The 19,089-nt window shown below is 34.4% G+C and overlaps 1 protein-coding gene across 15 annotated transcripts in view; it reads left to right on the forward strand.

The window, feature by feature from the left end:
• The window catches only part of LOC137233656 (collagen alpha-1(XV) chain-like), a 1,316,768-nt gene that overhangs the window by 191,587 nt on the left and 1,106,092 nt on the right, over window positions 1-19,089 (forward strand). Inside the window, exon 1 of one of the 15 annotated variants that reach the window (XM_067756878.1) lies at window positions 6,695-6,719. The exons of the other annotated variants lie outside the window; for them this stretch is intronic. The gene's annotated coding sequence lies outside the window, so the exon portion shown is untranslated. Of the gene's footprint in view, window positions 1-6,694; window positions 6,720-19,089 lie in introns of those variants that run through there. 15 annotated transcript variants of the gene reach the window in all.

Genomic DNA, 19,089 nt, shown 5'->3' on the forward strand with positions numbered 1-19,089 from the left:
CGTCTTACATAATGCCTCAAAAAGATATAGTCAAAAGATCGAGCAAAATATATATAAATTGAAGTCGCAATGTTAAATATACATTTATTTCAACACTTCTGTACCGATTATGTCGAAATTTTAACAAAACATAGAGATATATGCAGCTGTTTGCTAAGTAAAATTTTTTTGATACACGAGACCCGGTTTTGTAGGTATCGGTAAAAATACGTATAAAACCGAATAACCGCCAAATATTTTTTACTGCAAAGTTTGCAACACATTTATGGTATTAAAATAATTCTTTAAAACGATTCTTTTGAAACTTTAATAACATATAGATATGTGAACGAAGTATGTTTATGTAAAAAGTTTTAATAGCCGAGATCCGGTTTTAGAGATATTGATAAAAATATAAACCCGGAAACCCTTAATTTTTTTTACTTATTTAAACCCTTCTTAACCTATTGTGTTGAAATTTTATCGGTGGTACATATCTATGTGGGGTATATTTAGCTAAAATTTTGTTGATACCCGAAACCCGGTTTTAGAGATATCGGTAAAAATATGAAACCGGGTAACCGTCAAATATTTCATATACCTTTGTTAATTTTTTTCTACACCACAGTAGTATACCATCAAATGCCTCATCTTGGAATATTCACGCAAGGAAAGTTATTGATATTTGTACATGGGGCAAATATACGAAATTTTCGCCAAAAATTAGCAATCGTCAAAAAGTGTAGAAAAATGTTTTTTTTTTTTTAATTTTTCTACCAAATTTGTGTTTCTTTTCATTTACTTTTAAATAAAACCTGGTTTAAAAAAAAATTTGTCTCTACACTTTATGACGATTGCCAATTTTTGTCGGAAATTTCGTATATTTGCCCCATGTACAAACATCAATAACTTTCCTTACGTGAATATTCTAAGATGAGGCACTCCTACTGTGGTGTAGAGAAAAAATTAACAAACGGGTATGAAGTGATAAAAGTAAAATTGTAGCTGTGCTCACAAAAAACATGCCCCTGAAAAAAGTTACGCAACCAAGTGCTTCCACTTTTCTGCCTCTACCTTCAAAACTGAAAGGGGCACATCGAATTTGAAGCCCCAGGTATTTTTAGTCCCTGATAGTCTATTTTCGTGCATAATCCAAATTTCAATACTCAGTTGCCTCAAAAAGCTATAAGCAAAAAACTGTCAATATTGAAAATGACAAAAAAAAAAAGTATCGCTACTTTGATTGATGATAGTTTTGAGTATTTTGAGCTTGAAAAAGTGTAAAAATCGACGTTTTTTACGTTTCTAAGTTCTGCAAAAACTTACTATCAACTTTATTGATTTTTATAATCATCAGATCGGATAGTCAAAAGGTCAAACTTAAGGTCCTTGTACTCTTTTCGGGACTTAAGTTTTTTGCCCTTGTGTAAAACCCGAGTATTCAAAAAAGTAAAAGTTTTTGGGATTTGCCCATATAATATTTTGGAAAACGCAGAAAACCTGATTATTTAGTAAATAATACACCTAGAATGTTGAAATTTGACGTGTGGACTGATATTGAGACTCTTGATAAAAATTTGAAAAATTTGTTTGAAATGGGCCTGGCACCGTCCACTTGTGATAAAATCAACTTTACAAATATTATTAAACATAAGTCAAAAATCGTTAAGCCCATTGTAACAAAATTCGGCAGACAGGTTGCCTTTACTATAAGGAATGTTTTGAAGAAAAATTAACGAAATCGGTTAAGGACCACGCCCACTTTTATATAAAGGATTTTTAAAAGGATCGTGGACGAATAAAATAGCTATATCTTTGCAAAAAAGAGCTTTGTATCAATAGAATTTTACTTTCAAAATTGAATTATAACACTAAATTGCACTAAAATTTTTGAAAGTGGGTGTGGCACCGCCCCTTTTATAACTAAGGAATTTTCTATGTTTCGGGAGCCATAACTCGAGGAAAAAATAACATATCGTAATGAAATTGTGGACACATATTTTCCTTATAGCAGAAAATATTTCTAGTAAAAATGGACGGGATCGGTTAAAGACCACGGCAACTTATATATAAAACAAGTTTAAAAGGGCCGTAGACTAGAATAATGAGCTATAACTTAGCAAAAAATAGTTTTGAAGCAATGATATTTCACTTATCAAGTTTTAGTTTAAGAGGAAATGGGGAGACATTTTTTTTAAACGGGCGGTGCTACGTGTTATGTAGAAAGGTAATTTATCTGAAATGAAATGTACAATTTAAGCTCACGCTGAGTATATAATGTGGGTACACCAGAACTTAGACACCTTTACTTGTTTTTACTATTACTAAACGTTTTTTTTTTTGTTTTGTGGATTTCATTTTCAATTTTCATAACTTTTGCCTTTTTATTTCACCAAAGCGTTGGCATCAGACGAGATGTTTATGGCAAACAGATATTTCGCAACAACTCGAACTCAAAAATGTGTATGAGTTACCGCAATAGATAAATATAAATATTTAGATTTTTATAAACATATGCTGTTGTCTATAAAGTGCGTCTCATAACTAAAGCACACAGTTTTCCTTAGAGAACTAACTGCTGAGAAATTATGAGACGCAGTATATGTAATACAATTTTGCGAATCTATTAGCCATATCTGTTGCCATAGACCACGTATGTATGAATAAGCATCATCCTCAGGTAGATGTTCGATAAAACAAGAAGTCTCATGGGATTTAACAATAGTAATTTTCCGAACTGCAGTTTGCAGCTCATATGCAAACTTCTTCAAAAAACTTACTCTAACAATATGTCGCTAAAAGCTTTTGTCATTTAAATCCCACTCAGTAGCATTATTTTGTAATAAAAATTAAAAGATTAACAATAATATTAACAAGCTTAATGGCGATCACTAAAATTCACCCGCCCATGCCTTATCAATGTCTACAGTTATAGTATGCGTATTTTCATATGTAGGTAATCCGGTATGTGCGCACTTATGTAAACAAATAGGTGCATATGTATGCATGTGAAGTAACCGGCCTGTATTAAAGTATGTTTTTAATTATATGTTTATTAGGGTGGGTCGATTTTGAAAACAATTTTTTTTTCAGTTTTAATAAATGATAGGTATCAAAAATTGCGAAATAGGGAATAATTTATATAGAGGGGATGATAACCTTCTATGTGGAAGTGAACTCCCTAGGAGATGATGACATGTCCGTACAAATCTCTCAAGTCTGTATATTTCTAAGTGCACTACCTACAAAAAAAAAAAAAAAACTGAGAGAAGTACGACACAAATTGGAAGAGAAATTGAGCCTAAGTCTCCTCGGAGGTAAATCGCGTCAAGTATTTATTTTATTTTTATTTTCCTAAAATGGTGCAAATTGTAAAAAAATTAATTGTGTAACTGTACCGGCAGTGGATTTCTGGTCGAAGTTCGCAACTTTACAATCGAGTTTTCTTATTCACTGAGTTAACTCGTACGTGTAAATATTGATTGGAAAAAAAGCAAATGAAGAGCAATTTTTCATTATTTTAATGAAAAGTTTCATACACAAATAAAAAGATAGTGAGTCGAATCATAAATAAAAAGCCGGCTAGAAAACGTGTATTGTTTTTAACGGTGAATTAAAGCGAAACTTATGAACACATCCGTAAAAGTGCGGTATAAAAATAAAACGGCAGTAAAAGTTGGACAATACAACATGGATTTATCATTTTTTTCCACAAGAAGCAAACATACCAGATCATTCAATTCGGAATAATTCCAGCATCACTTCGGGATTTTTTAGGTGGCATTTCGAAACAGCTTAAGGATAATTTCAATAATATTTTGACTAATATTTTTAAAGCATTATTTATTTCGGGACCAATCGGAAACTATTTCAGGATATTTTTGGGATTATTTTATGGTCTATTATACCTCCTGAAATTGTTCCGGAATAGTTTTAAAACGATTCCAAAAATAGTCTCGAAGTCTGCCCGAAAAGATGCTTTAACTGCCCCAAAACAGTCTAGAAATGTTTTTTTCCGTTAATAATATTTCAAAAAAAATTCCTAAGTGATCCTAAAATTATTCTAAATTGAATGATTCGGTATGTCTGCTTCTTATGGAAAAAAAACGATAAGTCCATTTTGCATTATTCAAATCGATGTGTCCATGTTTTATGGAAAAAAAGTCCAACTTTTACTGTCGTTTTATTTTTTTAACGCACTTTTACGGATATATTTATAAGTTTTGCCATCACTCACCCTTAAAATAAATACCCTTCTTATCGCCGATATTTTATATAATATTATTTTTTTTATAAACCGGTATCTGGCTTACTTCCTGAAAAATATTCTATCCTATAAAATCAAAAATAAGTTCCAAATTTTCTAGTAAATCTGATAAAAGGTTTCCGAGTAGTCACGAGTTGTTCCGAAAATGTATGTGTGATATTGTAACTTTGGTTTATATGGGAGACTCCACGCACGAGAGTTCCTCGAAAATCCCAAACAAAAAATACCCCGCTTAAAAAATCCCCAAAACAAAAAAAAAACGCGAGTAGCCCGCCGCGTAGGATTTTTATGCCTTTCGTGCAAATAAAATGGTATATTAAGTTTGGTCCGAATTCCAAAACTTTAAGAACTCACGTAAATCCGCCTTCAGAGTTTGCTATACAAAATGTTGTAACGAATTTTAGAAATCCTTGGTTATTCTATATCTTCTGTTATAATTAGAATCTTAACAAAAAAATTCAAATATTCCGTACAGCAAAATGCTCTTTATTGACAACACTACCTTGGTAGTAGAGCTTTATAATAAAATTACACTCGTATTACATTTTTACCGTGTTAAATTTAAACTGACTGATTATTCCCCTGCTTCTAGCCGAACAGAATATGTGTGAAATATTCAATTCACTCTTAGCTGCTGGTTATGTGTGAATTTAATGCTAATCGTAACCTGTGCTTGTTTTAAACATAGATCTACTTGTGTATGAATGGGCGTTTTCAGAGAACACTGTTTTTGTTAATACGATGCACACATGTTTCCGTGAATTAAGAGTGATAAACATTTTGTCTTATGAAAGACGAGTTGAGCCAATTGTCAAATGAAATAACTATCCTTAAATTTTAAGAAAATGTCTTTCGTTCGGCGCTGTCAGTGAATTTGCACTTGGAGAGTTAGCTCTATATTTTACCGGTCGGTAAACGAGAAATTTTTTTGGTCATAAGCAATAATCGTCTAAGTCCTATCTTTTTACACGGGGCTTAGGTAATTACTGCTTGTGACCACAGGCTTGTTGGTTTCCTAGTAATATGTGCAGTAGTTTGAATAGCATACGAGTATAAGAAAGTTTTGGACATATTCGTACTTATTGCGTTGAGCTTGAAAAAATCGTCTCACCCTAATGTAAATCTTCTCATTTTTGTATTATGTGCGTATGTAAAAATTATAATGTACTTCACTGTTTATTTTTAATTGAGGCTCTGTTTTAACTTCTAAATAAATAAATCAATACATTTGAAGTTTCATATACATAATACATAATACATAATAATAATTACGCTGTATATATATATATATATACCCACTTGCTTATGTAAATTATTTTATAGTTATTCGCAACTTTATTAATCAATTCAATTGTGTTATTAAGCTATTTAGCAATCTCTGACTTTAATCTGCCATATTTTTAATGGCCGACCGACGACAGATGCGTTCAATTAAGCCATTTTTACATATCAATGAGTATTTTACCTACTCTTGATAGCCTACATTTATTTTATTCCCATTTATTTGTTTTAATATTTTTTTTACAAACATACAAACCTAAGTTTATAAAAACAGTTGTAGGCATTTGGGATGACGACATTATGACAATGAACTAATTGTTACATATTTATTGTCTGACTTGCATTCGCTTATCAATTATCTTTACATATTTACGCCGAAGTTTATAATTTATTCATGAGCAAATGAAAACGCACTTGTGTTCTTATCGAATCTATGAAAATTAATTTATATAATTTTCACAGATTTTTTGTTTAACTTTTTTATATGTTTTTTACGTAACAATGAAATTGGTCACTTTGCATAACTGGGCAAATGCACTCAAGTGAACTCCACAAACACTTGTACGTTTTCACCGATCAATATGTCAAAATGGGAAAATGAAAGCAACAAAAGTTATTAAAATTGACATAGAATGAAATGCAAGTTATGAATATTAATGTATGTAATTGTTTAAGTTTGCACATGAACTTAATTAACATTTTGTGAATATGGAATTTAAACAGAATTTTGGATAAAATTAACAAATATTTTTATAACAGAAAAGTAAATAATGTGTTATAGTGGTAATTAATTTTCTATTTTCCGGTTTTTCCAAATAAGAAAATGTGGTTTCCAATTACGGTAACGAAAATATCTCAAAAAAATATCTATGAACATATGTAGAAATAAATGTGTGCAGAATAGTGTCAGTAGGCTTTTGTTCTTAACTAAAACAAGAGAATCGTCTATTTTCAAAACTGGCCATCTCCACTGAAGTAATTTTTCAGCAAAATGCAAAAAACTACTCTAAGAAACCAATGACTAAAACTGTTTGTGTTTGTTATTTTTATGTTTGTAATGATAATGTAAATACTTATTACTAATACAAAACAATCTGTTTCTTATATTACACCTAAAAATTATTTAAAAAAAATTGGAGATAGCGAATTTTGAAACCAAGTTATGGAGTTAGCCGGATTTGAATTTCATTTGGTAAGTAATAATTCAAGTCAAACGTATATATTTTTAAATTTTATTTCAAAACTTAACAAAATATAAGTATTTACATAAAAATCACAATTAACTAAATTTAAAAATTTAAAATCTAAAATTTTTAAATCAGAGAAACACTTTAAATTATTTGTTTGCAAATGAAAACTTCATAAACGAAACCAGTCTAAAGCTAACTTACACAAAATACGTCATGAGCAGTGTCTTTTGTAGACAAAATCTTCACTTGAAGATTTAGGTAGAAAAGAAATCGTCCTAATACCCAAAGATCTTCACTAAATAATTCTTAAGGGCTTTTTACAGGAACTGATTTCCTGACCTATTTAGGACGTGCAATAAAAATTATAAATCAATTGATTGAACGTCAAAAAATTGAGTCCTTTAAAAAAAGCTTTATACCGTTTTCACCCAGAAAATTAATCGAATCACAATTCTGTTTAATGAGATAATTAAATTTCCCTTTTCATACAGGGCCTTTCGCTTCATTAAGCGAACATCTGTCAGCAGCCCCAAAAAAATATTTCGTTTTTACAAAAAATAGTTAAAATGGAAAGCAGCCGTCTCCTTCTTAACTATAAATACAATCCAAACAAGTAAGGAAGGCTAAGTTCGGGTGTAACCGAACATTACATACTCAGCTGAGAGCGTTGGAGACAAAATAAGGGAAAATCACCATGTAGGCAAATGAACCTAGGGTAACCCTGGAATGTGTTTGTATGACATGGGTATCAAATGGAAGGTATTAAATACTATTTTAGATGGGAGTGGGCCATAGTTCTATAGGTGGACGCCTTTTCGAGTTATCGCCATAAAGGTGGCCCTGGAGTGACTCTAAAATGTGTTTGTACGATATGGATATCAGATGAAAGGTGGTAATGAGTATTTAAAAGGGAGTGATCCTTAGTTCTATAGGTGGACGTCTTTTCGTGATATCGCCATAAAGATGAACCAGGGATGGCTCTATAATGTGCTTGTACGATATGTGTATCAAATTAAAGTACTAATGAGTGTTTTAAAAGGTTAGTTGTAGATGTGAAGGCGTTTTCGAGATATCGACCAAAATGTGGAACAGGGTGACCCAGAGCATCATCTGTTGGGTACCGCTAGTTTATTTATGTATGTAATACCACGAACAACATTCGTGCCATGATTCCAAGGGCTTTTGATTTCGCGCTGCAGAACTTTTTCATTTCCTTCTACTTAAAATGTTAGGTGTCACACCCATTTTACAAAGTTTTTTCGAAAGTTATGTTTTGGGTCAAAATCCTATCCAATCACCATGTTTCATCCCTTTTCGTACTTGGTATATAATTATGACATTGGTATATAATTATGGCATTTGTTTCGTTTTCCTAATTTTCGATATCGAAGAAGAAGGCGTGGTCATAGTCGGATTTCGGCCATTTTTGACGCCAATACAAAGTGAGTTCAGATAAGTACGTGGACTAAGTTTAGTGAAGATATATCGGTTTTTGCTCAGGTTATTGTGTTAACGGCCGAGCAGAAGGCCAGACGGTCGACTGTGTATAAAAACTGGGCGTGGCTTCAACCGATTTCACCCATTTTAACAGAAAACAGTTGTTGTCATAGAAGCTATGCCCTTACCTAATCTGACAAGGATTCGTAAATGTTTGTTCGACTTATGGCATTGAAAGTATTCTAGACAAATTAAATGAAAAGAGCGGAGTCACGGCCATTTTTAAATTTTATTTTATTTTTGTATTTTGTTGCACCATATCATTACTAGAGTTAAATGTTGACATAATCTACTTATATACTGTAAAGATGTTCATTTTTTTGTTAAAATTTTACTTAAACAAAATTTTTTTTAAAGTGGGCGTGTTCGTCTTCCGTTTGTGCAAATTTTTATTCGGAACACATCTTGAGATAGGAGTAACGTTCCTGCCAAATTTTATCATGATATATTCAACGACTGCGAAATTACAGCTTGTAAAACTTTTAAACTACCTCCTTTTAAAGGAGGCGGTGCCACGCCCGTTGTTCAAAATTGTACTAATTTTCTATTCTGCGTCTTAAGGTCAACCTATTTACCAAGCTTCATCGCTTTATCCGTCTTTGGTAATGAATTATCGCACTTTTTCGATATCAAAAAGTGGGCGTGGTTAAAGTCCAATTTCGTTCATTTTAAATAGCGATGTGAGATGAGTGCCCAGGAACTTACATACCAAATTCCATTAAGATACCTCAAAATTTACTCAAGTTATCGTGTTTACGCGGACGGACGGAAATGGCTAAATTAATTTCTTTTTTCGCCTCATTTTGATATATATATCTATATCGATAATTTTATGCCTTTACGGATTACCGTTATGCGAACAAAATTAATACACTCTGTGAGCTCTGCTCAGCTGAGTATAATAAAATGCATGAGCAATTAGCCATAGATGTTGCACCTAACCAAATATGTACCTATTTTCGAAAAAAGCCATACTACCTTTTGCGGCAAATGCAGCAAAAATTAAATTTTGAATTTTTTCGCGTTTTTCAATTATTCTTAAATTGTTGAAAATAATTTATTTTTGATTGTCATTTGTTACATTGATAAAGAAAATTGAAGCACCAAGTAAAACCGACTGGATTTTTCACTCGATTAGGCAAACAATAAAGCAATAATAAGATAATTAAGAATTTGTATTTTGTATGGAAGATTGAGTTCAATTAGAGCTTTAATGTGGAAGCGTTGATTAATTATTTCATTAAACATCTGCGTGAAATTGGCATTAAGGAATAAACTCAAAATCTATTTCACCATAGGAACCTATATAAATGTTTATACAGTATTTTGTAAGTAAACCTCTTCTCAAAAGCAAAGACATATATGTCAAATACATAACCAAATATGTAGATGACATATTCGCAATTGTTAAAGCTAAAGACGTGGAAGACATACTAACCGTATTTAATGCACAGCATACCAGGATACAATTTACTAAAGAATTAGAGCAGAACAACAAAATTGCCTTCCTAGACGTAGAAATACACCGAAAAAACCAAAACTTAACGTTCAACTGGTATGCAAAGTCGATGGCATCAGGAAGAATTATCAATTATCACTCCAATCATCCATGGAAGCAGAAAATTAACACAGCAACAAGTCTAATAAGAAAAATACATCTTCTAAGTGACGGTGATTTCATAGAAGAAAACAAGAAGAAAATAAAAAATATTCTCTTCAAAAATAGCTACCCGAATACTCTAATAGAAAAGCTTATAATTAATACGACACAAGAAATGGACCACCCTAATTCATCAAATGGACAAACAGAAGCAAACACAAACAAAACTTATATTGGAGTTACCTATATACCCGGACTAACAAGTAATCAATCGCTCAGGAGAATTATGAAAAAAGACAACATAACATTTGCTCACAAACCACACAATACACTTAATCGTTTCTTTACAAAAACAAAAGACAAAATAGACAAGGGACAACAATGCAATGTAGTGTATAAAATTCAATGCAACGGTAACAACAACAATGTCTGCAATAAATGTTACATTGGCACAACGAAAAGAGCATTGAGAACGAGAATACACGAACATGAAATGGACGCAAAAAACAGAAAAACAAATACCGCGCTTTCTCAACACCTGACTGACAATGACCATACAGCTGATTTTGGGAACGCAAAAATTTTAGATGTTGAGAGAAGATGCAAAAGGAGGATGACACTGGAAAGTCTCCGCATCCAACAACATATGACGAATGTCATGAATTTTAAAGAAGACATTGACAATACAAATAGCGCTTATACAGCAATAATAAAAAATGATAAAAACAAAAATAGAAAATAAGAAAAATGAATGTGTCGATTGTCCTGTGATATTATTGTGTTTGTACAACTAATTAAATTATTGTGAGTTATTGTTTTAATGTTGAATTTGTAATGTTTATTGAAAATAATGATTACTTTTGTATTTTCATGTTGTTTGTTCGAAAATAAATAGACTTCCTGATGATGACGCGGATGCGTCGAAATGCATAGAAGAGAAAAGTAAAAAACTCTTGGTTTTTTCTTTATACATATCGACCAAAACAGCTCCAACCCAGCAAACAAACCTCTTCCACTTCTGCAATAGGCTGAATCCGTTACGAAACTCTCAACTTTTGTGTCATCCAATATTGTCATATGTAGTAAAGAGATGAGACCTGTGAAATAATGATTACTAATCGTAATGGTTATGGATTGAGTTCAAGGTAATTGTTTTTTATTAGACAATTTTATTGGCTAAGGCTTGGACCACCTTATTTTGCTGGGAAACCCCGCAAATAAGTAAAAACAGGTCAGGTACATAGTGTAACGAATTTACTGAAATTCCTCTTATTTGCAACCTTCTACTTACGTTCGAATCACTAAACTGTTGAATAAATAACTCCACTATTCAATAATGCAGCGGCCACCGTTGTGTGATGGTAGCGTGCTCCGCCTACCACACCGTATGCCCTGGGTTCGCATCCCGGGCAAAGCAACATAAAAATTTTAGAAATAAGGTTTTTAAATTAGAAGAAAATTTTTCTAAGCGGGGTCGCCCCTCGGCAGTGTTTGGCAAGCGCTCCGGGTGTATTTCTGCCATGAAAAGCTCTCTGTGAAAACTCATCTGCCTTGCAGATGCCGCTCGGAGTCGGCATAAAACATGTAGGTCCCGTCCGGGCAATTTGTAGGGAAAATCAAGAGGAGCACGACGCAAATTGGAAGAGAAGCTCGGCCTTAGATCTCTTCGGAGGTTATCGCGCCTTACATTTATATATTTATTTATTCAATAATGCAAAATGGCCTTTATTAAAGTACTTCACAATTAACACTTATACTTCGCAACTGATTCCTTAAATGAAACTGATTGTCGTGCCTCCACTGTCGCTGCTTTTATACTGTGCGGTTTCCTCGTTGACATATTTCTAGGTGCTTCTATTTCCAGAACTTACTAGTTAGTTATCAGCTATAAAATTACTCAGCTGTAACTACAGATGCACGATTTTATAGCTTCTCTCATTGCATACTTTCGGGAGTATCTCAGATATATGCATGTGGTTGTGCGTTGCTTCTCCGATGAGTGTATGTACATATGTGTAGACATAATGATTGACTCGTTTATGTAGATACAAGTGACTGTCTGCTTTATTGTTGTTGTGACTTCATTTACTTAGTATGAGACTAGTGATGTGAGTATCACTTAGTGTCACTAATATTCGTCACAATAGATATCTCCTGCGAAAATTAGCAGAAATAGAGTTCGGCTTAACAATAATCGCGACCTAAAGGAATTCAGCCTATTACTATTCGAAAAGAAAAATCTTTTGGCAGATATATGTATATGAAAATCTTCATTTTGAGGATTTTTTCAGTGCAATTTTTGGAAATCTAAACCACTTTATTTGAAGCTTTCTCCCAAAAAAAGGCCAAAAAAATCTTAATTTTGAAGATAAACTTTCACTTATAGCATCACTAGTCGTGACATGCAGAATACGGGGAAAAACAAAAGTGCGAATTACAATTGGTCGGTTGGAGATGGCCTGCTTTGAACGTAAGGTACATTGGAGATGGCCGATTTTGAAACTGACGGCAATTTAAGTAGAGTATTTTGGCTTGAATATTACCGGTTTTGTTTAGAAATAATTTTAATATTAAATACAAGATTCTAAACAAATGATACTTACGCTAAAAAATTTAAATTTTCGAGATGGACGTTTTAGAAAACAGACGATTCAAGTAAAGAATGAGCAACCCAACAACAGATAAATTGATAGAAGTATGCTGAGTTACGTGGTGGCCGCCGTGGTTTAGTGGCAGCTTGCTTCGACTACCACACCCTAATTCCTGGCTTCAATTCCTAGACAAAGCAACATCGAAAATTTAGAAAACAAAATTTTCAATTAGAAAAAAGCTTTTTAAAGCGGAGTCGCCCATCGTCAGTGATTTGACACCGAACGGTATCTGGCAGCAGATGTCTTGACTGAGAAGCTTTTCCTGGTAAAATATATCCGAGATGTTTGCCAAACCATTGCTAAAGCGCAACTTCGCTTCGAAAAACTTTTTCAAAAGTAATTTGAATATTTCTTTGTGACGTTGCCACCTTTTAGAGATTTTTTTGAATTATAAAATACTTTCCAATATACATAGGTATCACAAAAACCTATTTGACTTTGCATTGAATAGAAATATTTTGAAGTAGGATTACCTCTTGGAGTAGCCACCTAACCCTTTTGTATATATTTAGTTGTACATATATCCTATACTATCTCACAACGGCTTAACCAGTTTGGTTGAAATTTAGTACACAAGTGGTGTATCACATTCTAAGAATTTCTGTCTAAGTGTTGCCGCTAAGGATGTCTTTGCGAAGCTATTACCTACTTGTGTTATTTAAAAAACAAATATATACAATATACGCCAATATGGATTTCAGATGACAAGTATTATACTCAGTATTTCAGTATAAGTATTTTTAAGCAAGGTTGCAACCTGGAGTTGTCACTTAACGTCGGAAATGGCTTAGTTTGGGATATGCCAATTTGTAACGTAGGAGTTCTGATGTATGGTTAGTTCGGAATCATTGCTGGACCAAAAGTAGTTTTTTCACCATCTACTTAGAGTCCTGCGGGACAGCCTTAGATGGTATTTTGGGTCCATGTCGTTCATATATGGACTATTTCTTGGCCCATATTGGAATCATACGAAGATTGCCTCATTTTGTGTTAGTTTCGGAACTATTAAGATATAATCCATACCCGCAATACCTAGAACATAAACGACAATGTCAAATTTCCAAGAACAAAACATGATTAAAAGAACATTCAATCAATCTTAAATCGCCCTTGCGACATCTGGGAAAAATATTAGAGTTGGGTGTTCATTTCCTCAAAGTGCTAAACTATGATACCGACCGCCTTCGCCTTGACCGCTAAAGTCATACAAGCAGAGCCATTACTGATGGCACAGCAAACGTAAATTCTGATAAAGGTGAAGGAGTGGGGATAATGGCCTATATTACTTAAATGCGCCAGGTGGAACGTGAAAGACTTCGTTATTAACCTTGCTGCTGACGCAGTTCGCAAGGATAAGAATATTGCTTTTGCTATTGCTTCATCAGGCATGGCAGCCTGGCTATGTGGGGAAAGAACAGTCCATTCCGAAATTTAACTCCCTCCGAATATTGCAAATCCAGAAACTCCAATTTGCACCATTAGCAAAATGTGAAACAAGCATACGGTAGAAGCACTTGATTGCAGCTCGAAAGATATTTGTTGTCGCCAAACTTTGATGGGTGGAGTTGTTACCTTGCTCGCGGAAGACTTCCGCCAAACGGTGGCATATTTTGAAAGCGTTACTCCAGTGTAAGATGTCAGTGTGTGCCTCAAAGCCTCACAGTTATGGCATAATGAAGAAGTTTTATAGCTTAAAATAAACATGCGAGCTCAATTTTACTAAAATGGGAGTCCGCAACTATGGCTCAGAACTTCCTTGAGATAAGCTAAGTTTGTAAAGCAAGATGTGTAGACGGTCTTATAACATTTAACGATAGTTTTTGCAATATTATACGCTCAAAAGAGATTATCTTAAATGAAATGTTTCCAAATTTTCCACAAACCATTAGAAAGGAGGATTTGCTGTGCGAATGGGGCAATGTTAGCTCCTGAAACTGAAACCGTGGAATCATGATAAAAAAACTAATTGAGCAAGTGTTAGGTGAGGTGGCTGATTACCTATATGCCTATTGATAAGGAAATTGCCAACGATGATCCAATAACATACCTTATCGAGCTTTTAAACATTTCGAAGCTATCGGAGGTGCCTTAGCACAAATTTCATTTAAGAACGGGAGTGCCACTAACGATGTTGTTGTGTTAACAGTGTTTCGACCCATTCAATCTATCCGACCGCTCATAAATTGTTTCTAAAGTCTCATATAACGGAACTTCAAGGAAACTGGCAGTTTCTACACGGGCTGGCCATAGGGAGATTGGTGTTAAAGATTTAGGTTCCACATTGCAATTGAAAAGGTGGTTTGTGTCATGTGGGAACATGTCGCAAGCAGTACATACAATACTTATGTCGGTGTTGATTCTGGACCAGTATAAGTTTGTCCTGTAACAGAGTCCATAACGAAGTTGGGCTAGGGTGACTCCCTTGGTAGTGTGTTTTCTTCTTCTGCAAGAGTACGATATTGTACATTGGTAACAGGGTTCACCGGGCGCGTATTGGCAAAGGAATTTACCGATTTTGTGCGTCTTTCGTACAGAGCCTCCTTATTCTTGTCTGAATCAGACGACTGTGTTGGCAAGTGCCGAATCTCATCATAGTGCTTATAGAGATATTACCTTAACACTCTTAAAGGCGTGACTTGCTAGGGTGTCCCGGCTTGTGACAATTATCAAAACCTGTTAAGCTCTTTAATGTTGAGTTCCTTGGCTCCACTATGTAGGTGATATTAGGGGGTCGTAAGAAGACATACCGTGCTATTCTGATTGCCATAACCCCATTTGCTAGGGTGCCACTTATATTACCGCGTAACGCACCCAGATTATGCAATGGTTCAATATTTTAAACAGCAGTATAAAGAAAAACAGATTTATAAAGCCAAGAAGAATCGGTATTAGTACAAAGAATATCTGCTGGTAATTTTTTACATACCCTTCTTTTGGAGATGACAATAGTTTTATAACTTTTACCAATTTAGCACCGGCCACTGTAATATCTGTGCGGTTCGGATCACTTTAAAAGTAAATTAAGGCTTTGTATTTTAACGGGCATCTAAAAAGCATCTTTTTAGCGTTGTACTGAACAAAAAAAAAAAAAAAAAACGATTGTTTATTTTATAATGCCCTAATGTACATATATGTATGTATGTATTTGTACTTGTATGTAAGTGAAGCTATAAGGAAAAATAAAAAATCAGGAGGCATTTTTATATAAACAATTTATGTATATCCTCACATGCTTGCCTTAAGCATTTGACTTTTTTGCATAGCTTGAATATCGCAAATGTGGCAAAAAAAAAAATAAACCCTCCCAGCATCGAAGAAAATAAAGTTGGCAATTTAGCTAAGAAAAATAAGTAGTACACTGATGAGGGTAATAATGATCATTACTAATCTAAGAGTACTGAAACTGGAGAGGAAGTAAAAGCTTAAGGCTAGGCATCACTCAAATTCGCTCACTAAACTTTTAAGCTTAAGATGCTAAAATCCAAACTAAGCAGACAAATGCGGGAGGATGGGGGATGAGTGAAGTAAATGCGTCTTAGTTGCAAGTACTTGCGTATGGCATACATACATATGTGACACGTAGGCAAACAGAGATGAAAATTTCACCTTACAAAATAAAAAAAAAAACAGTAAGGAAGGTCAAGTTCGGGTGTAACCGAACATTACATACTCAGTTGAGAGCTATGGTGACAACATAAGGGCAAATAACCATGTAGGAAAATGAACCGGGGGTAACCCTGGAATGTGTTTGTATGACATGGGTACCAAATGAAAGGTATTAAAGAGTATTTTATGAGGGAGTGGGCCATAGTTCTATAGGTGGACGCCATTTAGGGATATCGCCATAAAGGTTGATCAGGGGTGACTCCAGAATGCGTCAGAACAATATGGGTATCAAACGAAAGGTGTTAATGAGTATTTTAAAAGGGAGTGGGCCTTAGTTCTATAGGTGAACGCCTTTTCGAGATATCGCCATAAAGGTGAACCAGGGGTGACTCTAGAATATGTTTGAACGATATGGGTATCAAATGAAAGGTGTTAATGAGTATTTTAAAAGGGAGTGGCCCTTAGTTGTGTATATGAAGGCGTTTTCCAGATATCGACCAAAATGTGGACCAGGGTGACCCAGAACATCATCTGTCGGATACCGCTAATTTATTTATATATGTAATACCACGAACAATATTGCTGCCATGATTCCAAGGGCTTTTGATTTCGCCCTGCAGAACTTACCGATTTTATTCTACTTAATATGGTAGGTGTCACACCCATTTTACAGAGTTTTTTTCTAAAGTTATATTTTGCATCAATAAACCAATCCAATTACCATGTTTCATCCATTTTTCGTATTTGGTATAGAATTATGCCATTTTTTTAATTTTTCGTAATTTTCGATATCGAAAAAGTGGGCGTGGTCATTGTCGGATTTCAGCCATTTCTTATACCAATACAAAGTGAGCTCAGATAAGTACGCGAACTGTGTTTAGTAAAGATATATCGATTTTTACTAAAGTTATCGTGTTAATGGCCGAGCGGAAAGACAGAAGGTGGATTGTGTATAAAAATTGGGCGTGGCTTCAACCGATTTCGGCCTTTTTCACAGAAATAAGTTATCGTCCTAGAATCTAAGCCCCTGCCAAATTTCACAAGGATTGGTAAATTTTTGTTCGACTTATGGCATTAAAAGTATCCTAGACAAATTAAATGAAAAAGGGTGGAGCCACGCCCATTTTGAAATTTTCTTTTATTTTTGTATTTTGTTGCACCATATCATTACTGGAATTAAATCTTGACATAATTTACTTATATACTGTAAAGATATTAAATTTTTTGTTAAAATTTAACTTTAAAATTTTTTTTTTTAAAAAGTGGGCGTGGTCGTTCTTTGGTTTTGCTAGTTTTTATTAACCATTCATATAGTAATAGGAGTAACGTCCCTGCCAAATTTCATCATGATATCTTCAACGACTGCCAAATTACAGCTTGCAAAACTTTTAAATTATCTTCTTTTAAAAGTGGGCGGTGCCACGCCCATTGTCCAAAATTTTACTAATTTTCTATTCTGCGTCATAAGTTAAACTCACCTACCTAGTTTCGTCGCTTTATCCGCCTTTGGTAATGAATTATTGCACTTTTTCTCTTTTTCGAAATTTTCCATATCGAAAAAGTGGGCGTTTATAGTCCGATATCGTTCATTTTAAATAGCGATCTGAGATGAGTACTTAAGAACCTACATACCAAATTTCATCAAGATACCTCAAAATTTACTCAAGTTATTGTGTTAATGGCGGCCACCGTGGTGTGATGGTAGCGTGCTCCGCCTATCACACCGTATGCGCTGGGTTCAACTCCCGGGCAAAGCAACATCAAAATTTTAGAAATAATGTTTTTCAATTATAAGAAAATTTTTCTAAGCGGGGTCGCCCCTCGGCAGTGTTTGGCAAGCGCTCCGGGTGTATTTCTGCCATGAAAAGCTCTCAGTGAAAACTCATCTGCCTTGCAGATGCCGTTCGGAGTCGGCATAAAACATGTAGGTCCCGTCCGGCCAATTTGTAGGGAAAATCAAGAGGAGCACGACGCAAATTGGAAGAGAAGCTCGGCCTTAGATCTCTTCGGAGGTTATTGCGCCTTACATTTATTTATTATTTATTGTGTTAATGGACGGACGGACATGTCTCAATCAAATTTTTTTTCGATACTGATAATTTTGATATTTGGAAGCCTATATCTATCTCGATTCCTTTATACCTGTACAACCAACCGTTATCCAATCAAAGTTAATATACTCTGTGAGCTCTGCTCCACTGAGTATAAAAAAGCGCACACACACATGCAAAACAAACTTACATATTACATTCACTTAATGCGTAAACTTGCGCCTTTAAGTTGCCATTTTGTGGCATTGTGGTGCGTAGTTGGTTAGCATGTCTGGCTTCTATGATCTTATGGGGTCGCTAAATGTTCTGTAAAACTGAATTTCATGGGAATGACATTGAAGTATTTGTGTATGTTCTTAGAAGTGAATTTTGAAATAAGTGCGCACCTGCATGAACATTTTTGCAAATAACTATACTACATAGATCCATAATCAAGAAAAAAAATTTTTTACACTTATGTAAACACATATTATAGGAAGAACAAAAAAAAATGTCACGTTTATTTAAGTTATGTTTATTTAAGTATTGCAAAGTCGTGAGAATGAAAACTAAGTGAATAACTTAATGAAAAATGTTTCCCTAATTGAAATAAATGAAAGAGTTAGAGACGGATGCTGCGGAAGGATAAAAGAAAATCGTCGTGCATAGGTTATGTTGAGATGTCGGCAAATAAAGGCCTCAGCTAGACTGAATGTGTCCACAGTGTTACCGGAATTTGTTTGACGACCAAACGGAAGAACCCCAATCAGGTGCCAGGACTTGTGCTATAGAATAACTCCGTACCCTTGGCAAATATTATCAGCTTTCTAGGACCCAGCTTAATTGCTGCCTCGATATCTGGCAACTCTGCCGCCCCTAATAGCTGGTGCCTTGACCTGGCGAGCGCAGGACACGAACACAGAACGTTTTCAACCGTTTCTTCCTGCAGCCCATACTTCCTACACTTCCTGTTACTGACGAGACCTAA

The sequence above is a fragment of the Eurosta solidaginis genome, chromosome 5 (assembly GCF_040869045.1).
Source record: "Eurosta solidaginis isolate ZX-2024a chromosome 5, ASM4086904v1, whole genome shotgun sequence".
Lineage (NCBI taxonomy): Eukaryota > Metazoa > Arthropoda > Insecta > Diptera > Tephritidae > Eurosta > Eurosta solidaginis.